At 42.5% G+C, this 13,638-nt stretch overlaps 1 protein-coding gene across 12 annotated transcripts in view; it reads right to left on the bottom strand.

The window, feature by feature from the left end:
- The window catches only part of B3GALT1 (beta-1,3-galactosyltransferase 1), a 541,267-nt gene that overhangs the window by 25,708 nt on the left and 501,921 nt on the right, over positions 1–13,638 (bottom strand). Inside the window, exons 3-5 of one of the 12 annotated variants that reach the window (XR_007125941.1) lie at positions 12,579–12,712; positions 10,674–10,754; positions 8,950–9,385 (exon numbers count right to left, since the gene is read on the bottom strand). The exons of 10 other annotated variants lie outside the window; for them this stretch is intronic. The gene's annotated coding sequence lies outside the window, so the exon portion shown is untranslated. Of the gene's footprint in view, positions 1–8,949; positions 9,685–10,673; positions 10,755–12,578; positions 12,713–13,638 lie in introns of those variants that run through there. One more of the 12 variants, XR_007125940.1, reaches the window with a different exon arrangement.

Below are 13,638 nucleotides of genomic sequence, written 5' to 3'. Positions count from 1 at the left end.
ATTTGTTGGATCACTGCATTGCACACCTGAAACTAATGTAAATTGTGGAGCAGCTTTAAAAAAACAAAACAAACAGGGCGCCTGGGTGGCTCAGTGGGTTAAGCCGCTGCCTTCGGCTCAGGTCATGATCTCAGGGTCCTGGGATCGAGTCCCGCATCGGGCTCTCTGCTCAGCAGGGAGCCTGCTTCCCTCTCTCTCTATCTCTGCCTGCCTCTCTGTCTACTTGTGATCTCTCTCTGTCAAATAAATAAATAAAATCTTAAAAAACAAAACAAAAAACAAACAAAACAATGCTTAAAAAAAAACTATTGGAGGAGGTTCTAAGTATTACACAGGTACGTATATCAAGTTGTCATTCTCAGTGAAATGCAGGACAGCATGTAAGGCAGCAGCCATTGCTTCGCTTGCCTGAAGAGGATTTTAACGTGTTTGTAAGTATGATTGCTTTAGAGACGTCATCACAACATCTTAGATGGAGAATGTCTGTAGAGCGATTAACCATTTGTAACCAAAGTAAAAGAACCAGTAGAATCTAAAGCTAGAACTCGGGTCTCTGATTCTATTAAGAGACTTGTTACCTTCTGGAAAAGAGACCACAGTGCGCCTTTCAAGGACAGACAAGGTAAGCTGGTCTTTCTCCATCTTCCCATGAGAGGTAGACACTGGGAAGACCATTATTCTGACAGGGCTGACTTTTTTTATAAAGAAAAATCTAGACTTTGTTTGCGAGCCCCCTATTTTTTGACTTCAAGTTTAGTTTTCTAGCAGGGGCACGAATGTTTACACAAAAGACAGGTCCATGCCCTGAGCCTTCAGGCAAAGATACAAAATGGAGGCTCCTTTTAGTCTGAGTGGATTTAAAGATCCTCTGACCCACCAGAATGCCATTGCCCTGACCTGATTCTTTTTTATTCTTGAATTCTGACCTGTGTTAGAGAGTGCTTTTGAAATGCAGATCAACACACCAGATTTTGTCCAGTCACGTTCTCTTTTTAGGTAATAATCTACAACAGAATTCAACCCTTCAGTGATATAGAAGTCCAACATTGCACTTGCTTTTGTTAAAAACTCTGATTTCATCCCTACAGCTTAAATTTTGATGTTGGATGTAGTCTTAAGAGATGATTTAAGACAATCATCTACTCCAGGGATAAATGACAGCATCTTAGATATACACGTTTCTTCGGAGATATAGGAAGAGATTTTTAGAATTTCCCTGGGAATTTGTGCTAGGATCTGATCAAGTTCATGTAAGTTCATGTAAAGATGTCATTTTTCATGTACAGAATAGTTATTCCTGTAATTTCAGCACATATCTTCCAGTTTTACCCTAGGACTCGGTGGGAGATGGTGCAGTCAATTCTCTTTTATAGTACTTATGTGAAGACAGATCAGAACTTTCAGCTTTCCCTTCCCCAGATTAAGACCTGTCCACTTCAGTGGTGGCACCAAAAAATTATACCCCTCATAGTCATTCCATTGTTCCAGTGTCACTTTCCAATGAGCAAATCAGGAAATAGCTACCTTTGGGAATGGTTTTCACCTGACTCATTGGTGCGGAAACATCGTGAGGATCTTTCCGAATTTTGTTTAAAGAGCTGAATTTACCTGAGATCCATGCTGTCTGATCTGCAAGAGTCATTGGTGCCTTTATTTTTGTTTTTGTTAAATGAATTTCCCTGTCTGGGAGTTTTGAGCTCACAACCTCTGCAAGGAGACATGCCCATCTGCTGTGTAGCTTAGCCTTTGAGCTGTGGGGCTTAGAGGAAGCTCTATTTCAAGGACAAGGAAGCCAAGGAAGGGAAGGGGGACACGCTTATTTTCAGTTTTCACGGCCAACAGTGGGAGCGAATCTAAACTCTGGTGGGAGACTGCAGCAGGTGCCAAGCTGCTACTGTCATTTGCATAACGTGTAATCTAAGGTGTTGATTCCTCTCTGATAGACAGGCATGTTAGCGTGGGGAGGCGAAATTACACATCGCCCCTCTGCCTGCCCCTTAAGAAACCAATCACATTCCTTCTCTCCATCAACTCCACAGAGGCAGGGACCTTTCTGCTCCACTGAACTTGCTTCTTGTCTCCACTTAGCAAATTGACTGATGGCACTGGCTCTTCCCCTGCCACTGCCTCTGATGCTGCTAAATGCGGCCCCACCCCCCACCCCCTGCCAAGGAAAGAAACTGATGTAAATGTGACTGGCTGCTTTGGGCTGTATTTTTTTTTTTTTTTAACTTTCTTTTTGTAAAGCTGCATCCCATCCCTCCATAGGACTTACCCTTTGAAGACTGTGGAGGAACATATAGTTTGGAAAGTAGTGTGCTATTAAAGTCGAACCACTGGTTGTTAATGTAAATTGCAAAGTAACTTGATTTTAATAGGTTTTTGGTTGAGGGTGGCTGTTTGGCATAGAATTTTGGTTTTAGAGACTGGATGTATAACTGCATGTTTATGAAAATCATCAAATGTCTTTGTTCTAACAAATGGATCCTCTCAATTTAATAAAATTCCTAACATTAAAGAATCAGTGTAATTTCTATTTTGAAATACCCAGAGATCAGAAGGGAGACTTCCACAACTTTGACTTTTGCAACATTGTCTTCACTTTGTTGCTATTCCCATTCTATAGTAATGCCTTTGCTTAGTACATTCTCTGGAGGGGGGGGGAGAGCAGGAGGGTAGAACATCCCCTCTATTATAAAGTTTTCTTTAAAAAAAAAAGATTTATTTATTTATTTTGCAGAGAGAGAGCACATCTGCAAAGGTAATTTGCCTTTGCAGAGAGAGAGCACAACTGGGTGGGGGGAGGGGCAGAGGGAAAGAAGTTGCTGAGTGTGGAGCCTGAAGTTGGGGCCCATTCCCAGGATCCTGAGCTCATGACCTGAGCGGTAAGCAAAAGTCGGACGCCTAACCAACTGAGCCACCCAGGTGCCCCACTATAAACTTTTTCCAAACATTTATATGAATATTTGTTATAAATATAACACATTTTCTCTGATTCTCAAATAATCATCCTTTTTTAGCAATGAAGAAACTAAGACCCAGGGTATTTAAGAAACTTTTTGCCATTCTTTTTGGTTGAACCATATGAAATTGCTACTAGGTAGCTTCAAAGTAGTTCAAATATGTAGCTGCATATGGCTCAATCCAAGAGCTATTCGGGAATGCCAGGATTCAAACTCCTGTCAGCAATGGTCAAAGTTAGCCTTCCCTTCACTGTGCTGTGGTACTGCCTTATTTACTTATATTCTGTGTTGCTACAAGAATACAGCCTTGTATGCATTACGTACTCAATGGTTAATATCTGTTCTTTGGCTTTTTAAAAAATGGATTTAGAGGAAGTACCACGGAGCTATGTTTTGTAACCAGATTGTAAAGTATTAGATCTCAGTTTTTCCTGCTGCAGATCTGGGTGGTTATAAAGGACTAGTAGATCCTATCTCTTGTATCATTAATTCCTCTACTCTCTACATACGGTACCAATTTCCCAACATCCAAACAGTGTCCAAAGAGTGATGGGCTCCTCTCAGAACCGGTGAAATCCTGCATCTCTGGCCTCTTCTGCCTGTGTTTTCTCCTGCCAGCGAGGCTTAGCAATTTCATAGCCCTTAAGAAATGACTGAAAAAGCACTTAGGTAATTTGCCTTCAAAATATCCCTCCCCTTTCTTTTCCACTCTGTTACCATCTCCTTCCACACTTTAATTCCTTTCTGTGCAACACTTTCTCTCTTCTAGAGATAATACTTCAAATGTTTGGCCACAGCTGTTTTGCTCACATCCCTACACTGACCGTTTTAAGAACATAGCTGCATATTTTGGAAGAACCCAGGTGGTTTTCATATTGAGTATATCCAAAAGATATGAATTTTGAGAGCAAATCAATGACTGCACAATTTATAGTGTAATTATATAGTAATTACTCAATTTGCTTGTGAACACTGACTCCTCTCCCTGGGTTTTAAACAGATGTCACAGCAGATGCACTTCACTTAAAGGAGAATTTCTATTAACTGCAGCAGTAGTTGGGCTTATTATTGTTAGTGGTGCTGAATTAAATTGGTAAGAGAGGGCACTACTGAACCCTAGTAGGGCATATGACTCAGACGGGAGAGGGACAGAAGTTGTCACACGTGGGAAGGTTCCCATGAGCAAGTGTATCAAATATAGTGTCAGTCTTTCAAAGGACTGATGGATACTTGGCTTTGGGGTTGTGGGACAGTTATGGATAGTAATAACTGAATTTTGTACAGAACTTTCTAGTGTGCAAACTTCTTTCTACCCCTGTTCTCTCATTTGATTATCACTGGCATTCAGGACGTAGGTATGAGTGTTCTGAGGCTCAGTGGTTCCTCAGAATCTTGTGGGGGTGTGTGTGACGGAGCCCAAAAGAGCGCTGGGGCTGCCTGGCTCCCAAGACCCTTCCCTTTTCATTACACGGGGCTGCCTTTTCAAGCCAAGAGTCAGTGCAGTCAACAAATCAATTAGATGCTGCATGTGTTTTAATCAAATTGACTGACGTCTTGACTCGTTAATTTAAAATCAAAGTGACTGAATTGCTTGTTTGTGAAAATACAGGTTAAGAAGCACTTGTTTATTTTTCCTTCAAACTCTCAGTTTTGATGGTCTAGATTTCCAAAGAGGTACATTTCGAAATCAACTTTTTGTGCAACAAAGGAGACTGCCAGACATGCACCGGCCTTTTCAACTAAATCCAGACCCACCCAGGGTAATCACCATTGGCAGCATCCTCTCCAAATGTGTAGAACAATGTGCCCATATTGACATGGATGGTTTAAAAGTATGGGCAAGTTTGAAATCAAAGAACGTACAAAAGCCTCAGTTGAAATCTTGATAGCAAGGAGTTAAGTGCATATATTTTTGATTTTCCTTTCTACCAACATGTTTATTTATTTGTTTTTAACATAACCTGATCCCTATGCCACCCCATTTCCAGCTTCGTGTTTGGCTTCATCCAAAACTGGACAGAGGCCCGTTTGGCCCACAGCCTGCCTAGTACTGACCCCTGCTCCCTGCTCTGTAGAAAACGCCCAACCTTTGTGAGGCTTGTCATTCAAGAGGCTGCTCAAGTGGCAAGGGCTCCAGAGAATTTCCTTTGGCTTAGTCCTGAGGGCATTTCCCTGGGGCAGGACTTCCAGATGGTGGCTGGTGAGAACAACAGAGAGAAATGATCTGGTTGTCTGTCAACAGGACTCCCACACAAATATAAAGCTTGGCTGGAAAAATCTGCTTTTTCTCTTTCTTCGTGCTTCTCCTTCCTCATAAAAAATCGTCAGCGCTCTCTAGAGATTTCTTTCTCTTTTCCTCTCCTCCCCAAAGACTCTGCAGTAGCTAGCCTTTAGGCCTTTCTCCTGCCTTTCTCATTTTCTCACCGGAAGGAGCTGGCTGCCCCACTGTGTTCTCTCCTTGCTCACCTCTCACGTCCTCACCTTCACCTTTCTCCTCCTTAGGATCTGTAACCGCCTTTCGAATACTTACCCTCCTAGGGCTTTCTCTTTCTACTATTTCCTGTCCTCTCCTCTCACCTTCCTCCCTCAGGTCTGAGGATGGTCCTCCCAGACCCGTTCTGCAGGGCCCATCAGTAAGACAAGGGCCAAGTCTCAGCTGGGGGAGTGGTGGCCGTGAGGCCAGTGGAGAAGGGAACAGAGGAGGAGGAAAGGCAGCAAATGAGTCTCGTGGAGAATGGAGATGGAGAAAGGGAGGTCAGAGCGGCCTGTAGCCTGAAAATGAAACTAATAAGTGAGGCAAGACTTGGCTCTTCTGTTCTGCTCCAACTTTATATGTAATACTTTGTATATCTGTTACATTAGAAGTCTAGTATTAATATAATATAAATTAATACATTAGAAATATTGTAATTAATCAATATGAGAAATAATTTCTGCAAAATGTCAGACATAGTGAAATATAATAGACACTCAATAAAAGATGGTTATTACATTACTGTTTTTTAAAGACCTAAAGTGACTCAAATAAATGACTTGGTTTCAAACCAGGGAGCAAAACATGGCACTGTACCCTTAGTGAAAGGTTCTGTACGTTATAATAGCTACATTGTGGCAGTCAGTTGTGAGGGATGTCACAGGAAATGTATAATAATAGTCGCCAAGTGCTGAAGTTTGCAAATGATTTTGGAGACAAGAGAGTGTAAATGTAAAGACCTAGATTCCCCTCCTGGACATGTACTCGTCTTGAAACGTTCTGTAATCTCTAATAGTTCATTGTTTCCTCACCTGTAAAATGAAGGTGCTACGGAATCAACCTTTCACAGTGTTCTTAGCGCAAATGGGATCAGATGTGCAAAGCTCATGACCCAGTGCTTGGCACACAGTCAACACTCAGTAAAGGCTGTCCATTATTGGGTTTCAGTTTTAAAAATTAGACAGATTTAAGCCCATCCTTGTAAAGACACTGATTTGGGGGCACCTGAGTGGCTCAGTGGGTTAAGCCTCTGCCTTCAGCACAGGTCATGATCTCAGGGTCCTAGGATCGAGCCCCGCATCCGGCTCTCTGCTCAGCAGGGAGCCTGATTCCCCCCCACCCTCTGCCTGCCTCTCTGCCTACTTGTGATCTTTCTCGCTCTGTCAAATAAATAAATAAAATATTTTTTTAAAAAAGACACTGATTTTACTCTCTTGCCCTCTAATTAACTTTCCTGGGAGGTAGAAAGGGGTATAGCTTATAATCCACCTAGAGTGTGTGACCCAAGAGGAATTTCTCTCTTATGTGGACTGTGACAGGAAAAATATTAGGAGCCACTGTGCTGCAGAATATCAGAACAAAAATACCAGCACCCACCAAAGTGGGTTTATTATCAACTGTGTGATCTCTGCCTGTTACAGTTCTGGCCATTTCAAATGCCCGTAAGCCATTATTCCACAGGGTTGTATTAGGTAATGTATAAGGCAGTTTATCATATGCTAGACTTATTTCACTAGAGTATAAGGTATATTTTGTGCTTTTAGGAAGGTATGAGAAACCGTTTGTGGGATCTCAAGTAGATTTTATTAGCGAAGAAGAATTTGTTGATCATATCATATTATCAGGCATTTTCCAAATGTCTTATTCCTACATGGTTTATGCTAATTCATTTGACCAACATCTACAGAGCATTTGCAACTTTCCCACTCTGGCCTAGGTGTCAGGGAGCCCGAGATGCATTAGACATGTCACAGCCTGGTGAGAAAGCATGGTGCCTTGCACACAGCTGAATAAATATTTGCTGAGGCAACTGGAAAATACATCCTTACTTAATCATATTTGCTGTTACAGAGCTAAGAACAAGCCAGCCTAGGCGGAAAGGGGAGGGAGCGACTGCTCTGGGTTGCCACACGTTTGCTGCCGGGAGACGTCTTTCCTGTGCTTAAAGATCTCTCTGTGCTGTCTCTTCAGGGCTCAGTACTTTACTTAGAAAACCTGCCACAAAAGCCCAGGATAGAGCACTGGGGTGTGGCCAACCTGAACCCCAACTCCTGGCCCTGCGGACCCCTCTTTTCTCTTTTCAACCTAGGAATTGTATACCGTTCTGGTTTCCATTCTAGTCTGTTCAGTGGCCGAGGCCCAGCTTGGGAAGGTCTTTGGTTAGAGCACATCCAAGGCAGGAACAAACACAGTGTCGGAAAAGCAAACTTGGGCAGCAGCCATGCAATGAAGGGAAACTGCCATGTCTGTGGCCAGAGAGAGGGCAGGGGTGAGTGTCATTTGCAGAGAGCTCGCCTCAGCCCTCCACAGCACACAGCTGGATCTGCTTGGCTCCATCCTGCTCATTCTGTCTCAGCCAGTCCTGTCTAGGCCGTCCTGGTCCCTATAGCTTTCTAAGGTCACAAGACAAGTAAACAACAAAGTTAGCACTCAAATCCAGGCTGACCCCCCGGGTTCACACTGTACGCCACAGTAGAAGCTATATTCCCAGCACCTAGTACAGGCCCTAGGAAATAGGCTCTCTTTCTAGTCCCTCTTTCTGGTTTTCCTTTTTCTTTTTGTGTCTCTACGATGGTTAATTTTACAGGTCAACTTGGCTGGGCCATGGTGCCCAGATATGTGGTCAAACATTATGCTGCATGTTTCTGTGAGGGTATTTGAGATGAGATTTACATTTAACCCAGTGGACCTTGAGTAAAGCAGATCTCTATCCATAATGTGGTGGGGGTAGGGCGGGGTAGGACTCCTCCAACTAGATGAAAGCCTGAATAGAACAAAAAGTAGATCTTCCCTGAGCAAGGGGGAGTTCTCCAGCAGACTGCTTTTCAGATGAATAGCAATGCCTGCTATTTCTGCTTTTCCAGCAGAACGACTTTGAACTCCAACTGTAATTCTTTCCTGAGTCTTCCATCCTGCTGGCCTCCCCGTTCAAATTTTGGGCTCACTAATATTCCACTAAGATTCCTTAAAATAAAACTCCTTTTGTATATACACTCCTCTTTTCCTCTCAGTCTAAGTTTTGCCTTCCTTCTTTCCTTTCTTCCTTCCTCCCTCCCTTCCTTCCAGAGAAAGTGGCAGGGGGAGGGCAGAGAAAGAGGGACAGAGAGAATCTTGAGCAGGTTCCATACCCAGTGCAGAACCCAATGTAGTGTTCGAACTCACGACCCTGAGATCATGACCTGATCAGAAATCAAGTGTCAGATGCTTAACCATTGGGGCACCCAGGCACCTCTTGCCTATTTTCTAAGCAAATTTTTCCTGTCCATGGCCTTGAGTGGTAACCATATGTCAATAACTCTTAAAATTATACTCTAGCTCAGATGTCTTTATGAAGTTCCAGACCCAGATATCCAACCATGTACTTGGCATGTGTTCTTGGATTTCTTCTTCTTTTTTTTTTTTTTTTAAGATTTTATTTATTTATTTGACAGACAGAGATCACAAGTAGGCAGGGAGGCAGAGAGAAAGGAGGAAGCAGGCTCCCTGCTGAGCAGAGAGCCTGATGCGGGGCTCGATCCCAGGACTCTGGGATCGTAACCTGAGCTGAAGGCAGAGGCTTAACCCACTGAACCACCCAGGCGCCCTGTTCTTGGATTTCTGAGGAGCACGTGAATGTAGCACGCACAAAGGTAAATTCATGATCTTTAATCCCGATCCTCTTTCAGGGTTCCCTGTCTCTGGGCAATGTGCCCACACTGTGAAACCCTGTGAAAGAGCAGGAGCCGTCCTGAACAGCGCTCTCTCCCGTATCTCACACTTAATCCATCCCCTAGTCTGGCCAGTTTCACTTCAGAAACTTCTCCTCTGTTTCCTTCTTTCCATCCCCGTGGCCACTGCCTGACCTCTCTGTGGGTTTTCTCGGGGTGGTTCCTCCAGTCTTTCCAAGTGGTCCACATGCACATTCTCTGTTTCCCTCTGATCTTTTTTCTTCACATCCACAGCGATCTTTCTAAAAGACAAAGCTGATCATGTCATTCTGTGCTACGACCCGTGTGAAACCATTCAGTGACTTTCTATTGCACTTAGGAAAAGGGTCAGTTCTTAGCATGACTGCAAGTTGGTCCCCAAGGCTCTGCGTGATCTCATTCTGCAGGGTTTCCTCCTTGCTTTCTACACTCCAGCGACTCTTACTCTTTTCCAAATCTTTAAAAATGCTTCCTCACATCACTGGTCTTGTGCACACTCTGTTTTTGTTTTTAAAAATGTGGAACATTATTCTCAGCCTCTGAGTTCTCGTATCAAGAGTCACTGTGAAAGAGAAATTGTGTTACACAGACCCTCCCTCAGTTCACACAGATTTTTTTTTTGTCCTATAATCTTACATTATTTACCTAAACTAATACAAATAAAAATAGCTAAGATTTCTTGATAATCTAGCTAAGATTATCAAGCTCAGGTGTCCAGCATGATGCTATTTTACAATCATTAAATATTATATCATTAAAAAATACAACAAAATCTGAGAAGTATGTAATCTTCTTCTTTTTTTTACAGATGAGGAACCTGAGAACCTGGGTGGGCAGCTAAATGCATGTGCGGTAGTGTGAAGTGGGTGTTTGGCTCTCCCACTGAGCCGTGGACTTGGAGTGAGATGAGGCCCGGTCTGTTATTGATCAGCACTGTTAGAAGACTGCCTGGCCTATAGAATATGTTTAATACCTACTTGTTGATTGAAATAGTGTTGAATATTTGAATGAGTAATGAACGAGGACCCATTTTAATATGAGAATGGGGCATCCCTTTCATTCTCCACTCTGGTCATTTATGCGGTTATTTAGAAAATTCTTGACAGTTGCTTACAAATGAGGAAATGGCATCCCCAGTGCTCGAGATGTTTTAGAGTACCCTGTACTCTTCACTTTGATGACCAACTGCTCCTTTTCCAAATGAAGCAGCTATTTGGTTTAATTTTGCCCACAGTAAAGGATGATTTTTTTTTTTGGGGGGGGGGTGCCAGTCCTTCTAGGGCTTCTGAAACAGAGGGAGTCACACACATAGACTCACGCTTACAAACATCTGTATGCAGTGTTAGGTAAGCCCACATAGCTGCTATAATGAACAAACCCTAAATTTCCAAGCTTTGTTGATAGTTATTTCTTCTTTGTGTAACAGTCTATTAAGGGTATTCCCACTTGGCCAGACAACCTTCTACCTGGTCATCTAGGAGCCCGGCTCCCTCCATCCCTGGGGCCCCATACAGCATCAGGGGAGAGTGAGCATGGAGAGGTTACACCTACGTCCTAAAAATCCTGGCTCCCAGATGAAGCATGTCACTTCCACTCATATTGTGTTGTGAGAAAGTCATCACACGGGCATACCTAATTACAAGGAAGAAAAGGAAATGCTGTTGTTGTGTCATGTCCAGGAAGAGAAGAGAGAAAACACATTTGAGTGAGTCAACCGGCCGTCTTTGCCCTAGCTCCCATCCCTATAATACAAAGCAGAGACATGCTTTAAGATTAGTACAAAGTGCTCTAGCAGATGAGAAGATAGAGCTTAATTTTAATTTTAATTTTAATGTAATTTTAATGGTGAATATCTTAAAGACCAGTGGAGGAGAGGATTTTGAGTTGGTTTTGAAGGTAAAGTTAAGTCGTTGATAGAAAGAGATCCTAACAATTATAACTGATAATGTCATAAGCCAGGAGACAATGTGGGTAAGAGAAAAATAAATGCCTGTGTCTTGGTCTTTGTGTATATATCTCAGAAATTATTTTAATAACCTCTTTTTTCTGATTTTCCTGAACTCCTTCTATAAGTAATTAAATAACAAACAGAATTACCCCCTTCCACCATGAGTATCTTATCCCTAATGTGAAAATATGAAATAATTAGAGGGTGTGCTATGTAAGAACTTTAATGTCATGGAAAACTTCTATTTTCAAGACTGTGCTAATTATACAGGATGAGGCTAAACAAAGGGAAGATGTACAATTATCAGAGCACAACTTATTACAAGCAGCTCTGTTTAGAGTCTCTTCTGAACCTTGCTATGCAATAAATGAAGGATGATCTAGTATTTATCTTTTATAGGACAGCTCTGGAGATCATAGGAATGCAAGGGGGGCTACTTTGGAGAGTAGTAGCACACACTCTAGTCTAAGTGGTAGAGAGGAAAGGGAAGGATCGTTAGATGGGAAAGACCTCCATCCCTTCCTTGTTCTGCCACTCACTGGCTTGGTGATCATAACCTTTCTGGGCTACTTCCTCCTGTATGAGGACCATGTCACATAGGAAAACACTTAACACCGAGCCTGGACTATATTAAGGACCCCGTTTCTATTTTAGATCCATTTCCCTTTTTTCTCCTACTTTTCTTTTTCTTAAGCAGGATTTCATTCACCTCAATAAAAAATCCTTAAGACTTTAAGAACTGTACAAGAATGACTGTAATATCAGCTGGATGTACTTCCTCTAAATCTACCAAACTTCAATAAAGGCAGTTATAATATCTGTGGCTCTATCTGAGCAGTGTCAAGGATAAAGAAATACCTTAGTTGTCAAATCCCAGGAGGACTGACTCAGCTCTTCTTTTCTTCCAAAGAAGATAAACTGCATCTCGTGCAATTTGCTTTTTGCTAGGGGGTTTTTGTTTTGTTTTCAAACAAGATCTTCAGTGCAAAAGACAATCTCTCATACATACGCATTAAAGGAGCTCTGGTGAGTCCCACAAAAGTTGGGGCTTTTCCCTCGATTCTGTTGCCAGAGTATTAGAAATTGATAGGAAAAGCTGAGAGCTTAAAAATTGCACAATATTACATGTTATTCAATGACAAAATGCTTTGGGCTTCCCAACCTGAGCCTCAGCTCGGTGAATGGCCTATATACTCAAGTGCATCTTCGTATTGACTGAAAGGATAGAGGCCCTCAGCTCCTGAGAAGGCGTTAGGATTGCATTATCATATCAATAGCCCACATGCAAAAGTTCTTGATAAAAAATGATCATAATCCAGAGGCAAGAGGTAAAATATGAGAGTTTGATTTGTGTAAACAAATCAAAAGCATTTAAAGTCAGCTACTTAATCTATCTCCAAGCATTGCCAGGAATATAAATATCAGAACAGCCTCAGAGCCAGCACAGGCAAAGAGTTGAGAGAGTAGGAGGAACGCTAAAGATTATTTGCTACTTTTTCCTGACTTACTCTAATCCAGACATATTGACCTTCTTTCAGTTCTGTGAACCAGCCAAGCTCAAGGTCTCTTAAAGCCGTTGTAAATAAGTCTTCTGGCCTCTTCAGAAATGCCTCTTGTAATAGTCAGGATTGTCTCTGTTAAGCTGCATTAATAAAAAGCTTCCATATTTCAGTGGCTGAAGACAATAAAAATTTGTTGTTTGCTCATGCTATATGCTGTGCATGTCCAGTGTGGGTTGGTTGAGGGGGCTTTGTTCTTTGAGGTCACACCTGTCTGTCCCAGGTGAAGGGAGCAACCACATCTTGGCCACATCCCATGTCAGAATGCCATAGGGACAGGGAACTGGAGTGATGTCAATTAGATACCCCAGCATGGAAGAGACACATATCATCTCTACACACAATTGATTGGCCAGACCAACTCCCATGGCCTCATGGAATCTCAGTGTGAATAAGGCAGCACAATCTCGTCACATGCCTGGAAAGGGGAGGGACTGGGAATAGCCCTTTTGCCTCTCACACCTACCCTGACTACCTTTATGAAGCCAGTTCCAGCTCTTCGCTGTCTAAGCACCCCTTGTGTCTTCCGTAGTGCTTATCACAATATGTATTATTTATTTCCTGCTGTCGTTCTAATCATTTTCTTTCACTGAACTCTAAGATCCCCAGGAGGAAGGAGGATCCCATCAGGAGGCGAACTCCAAGAAACAGTTTCCCCAAGTGGTCAATTTGCCTAATATATTTAAATACTGAATATATTTGTCTTGAGTTTGGACAACCCTTATGGTGTTAGGGTCCTGTCTCTTCGTCGATGTCCTTTTTGGTTGTGCGCTGATGCCTCTCAATGACTCCTTATCAGAGGATCCCCTCCCTGCATAATAGCCCGGGCAAAGGCAAAGACAAAATGGGTCTTCCTTCAAATGCTGTTATGAAGCAAACTGGAAAACTATCAATGAAAACCTCATCGGAATCTCCAAAGGTGGTAAAACCCAACATACCCAGTGCGAATTGCTGTGAACCTCGCAAATAATGAAAAGAAGAAAGAAGTTCGGTGAACTGGCATTTTTGT

This window comes from Lutra lutra, chromosome 3, assembly GCF_902655055.1.
Source record: "Lutra lutra chromosome 3, mLutLut1.2, whole genome shotgun sequence".
NCBI lineage: Eukaryota > Metazoa > Chordata > Mammalia > Carnivora > Mustelidae > Lutra > Lutra lutra.
Note: the sequence above shows the minus strand (reverse complement) of the source record. Positions and strands in the feature narration are given on the sequence as shown.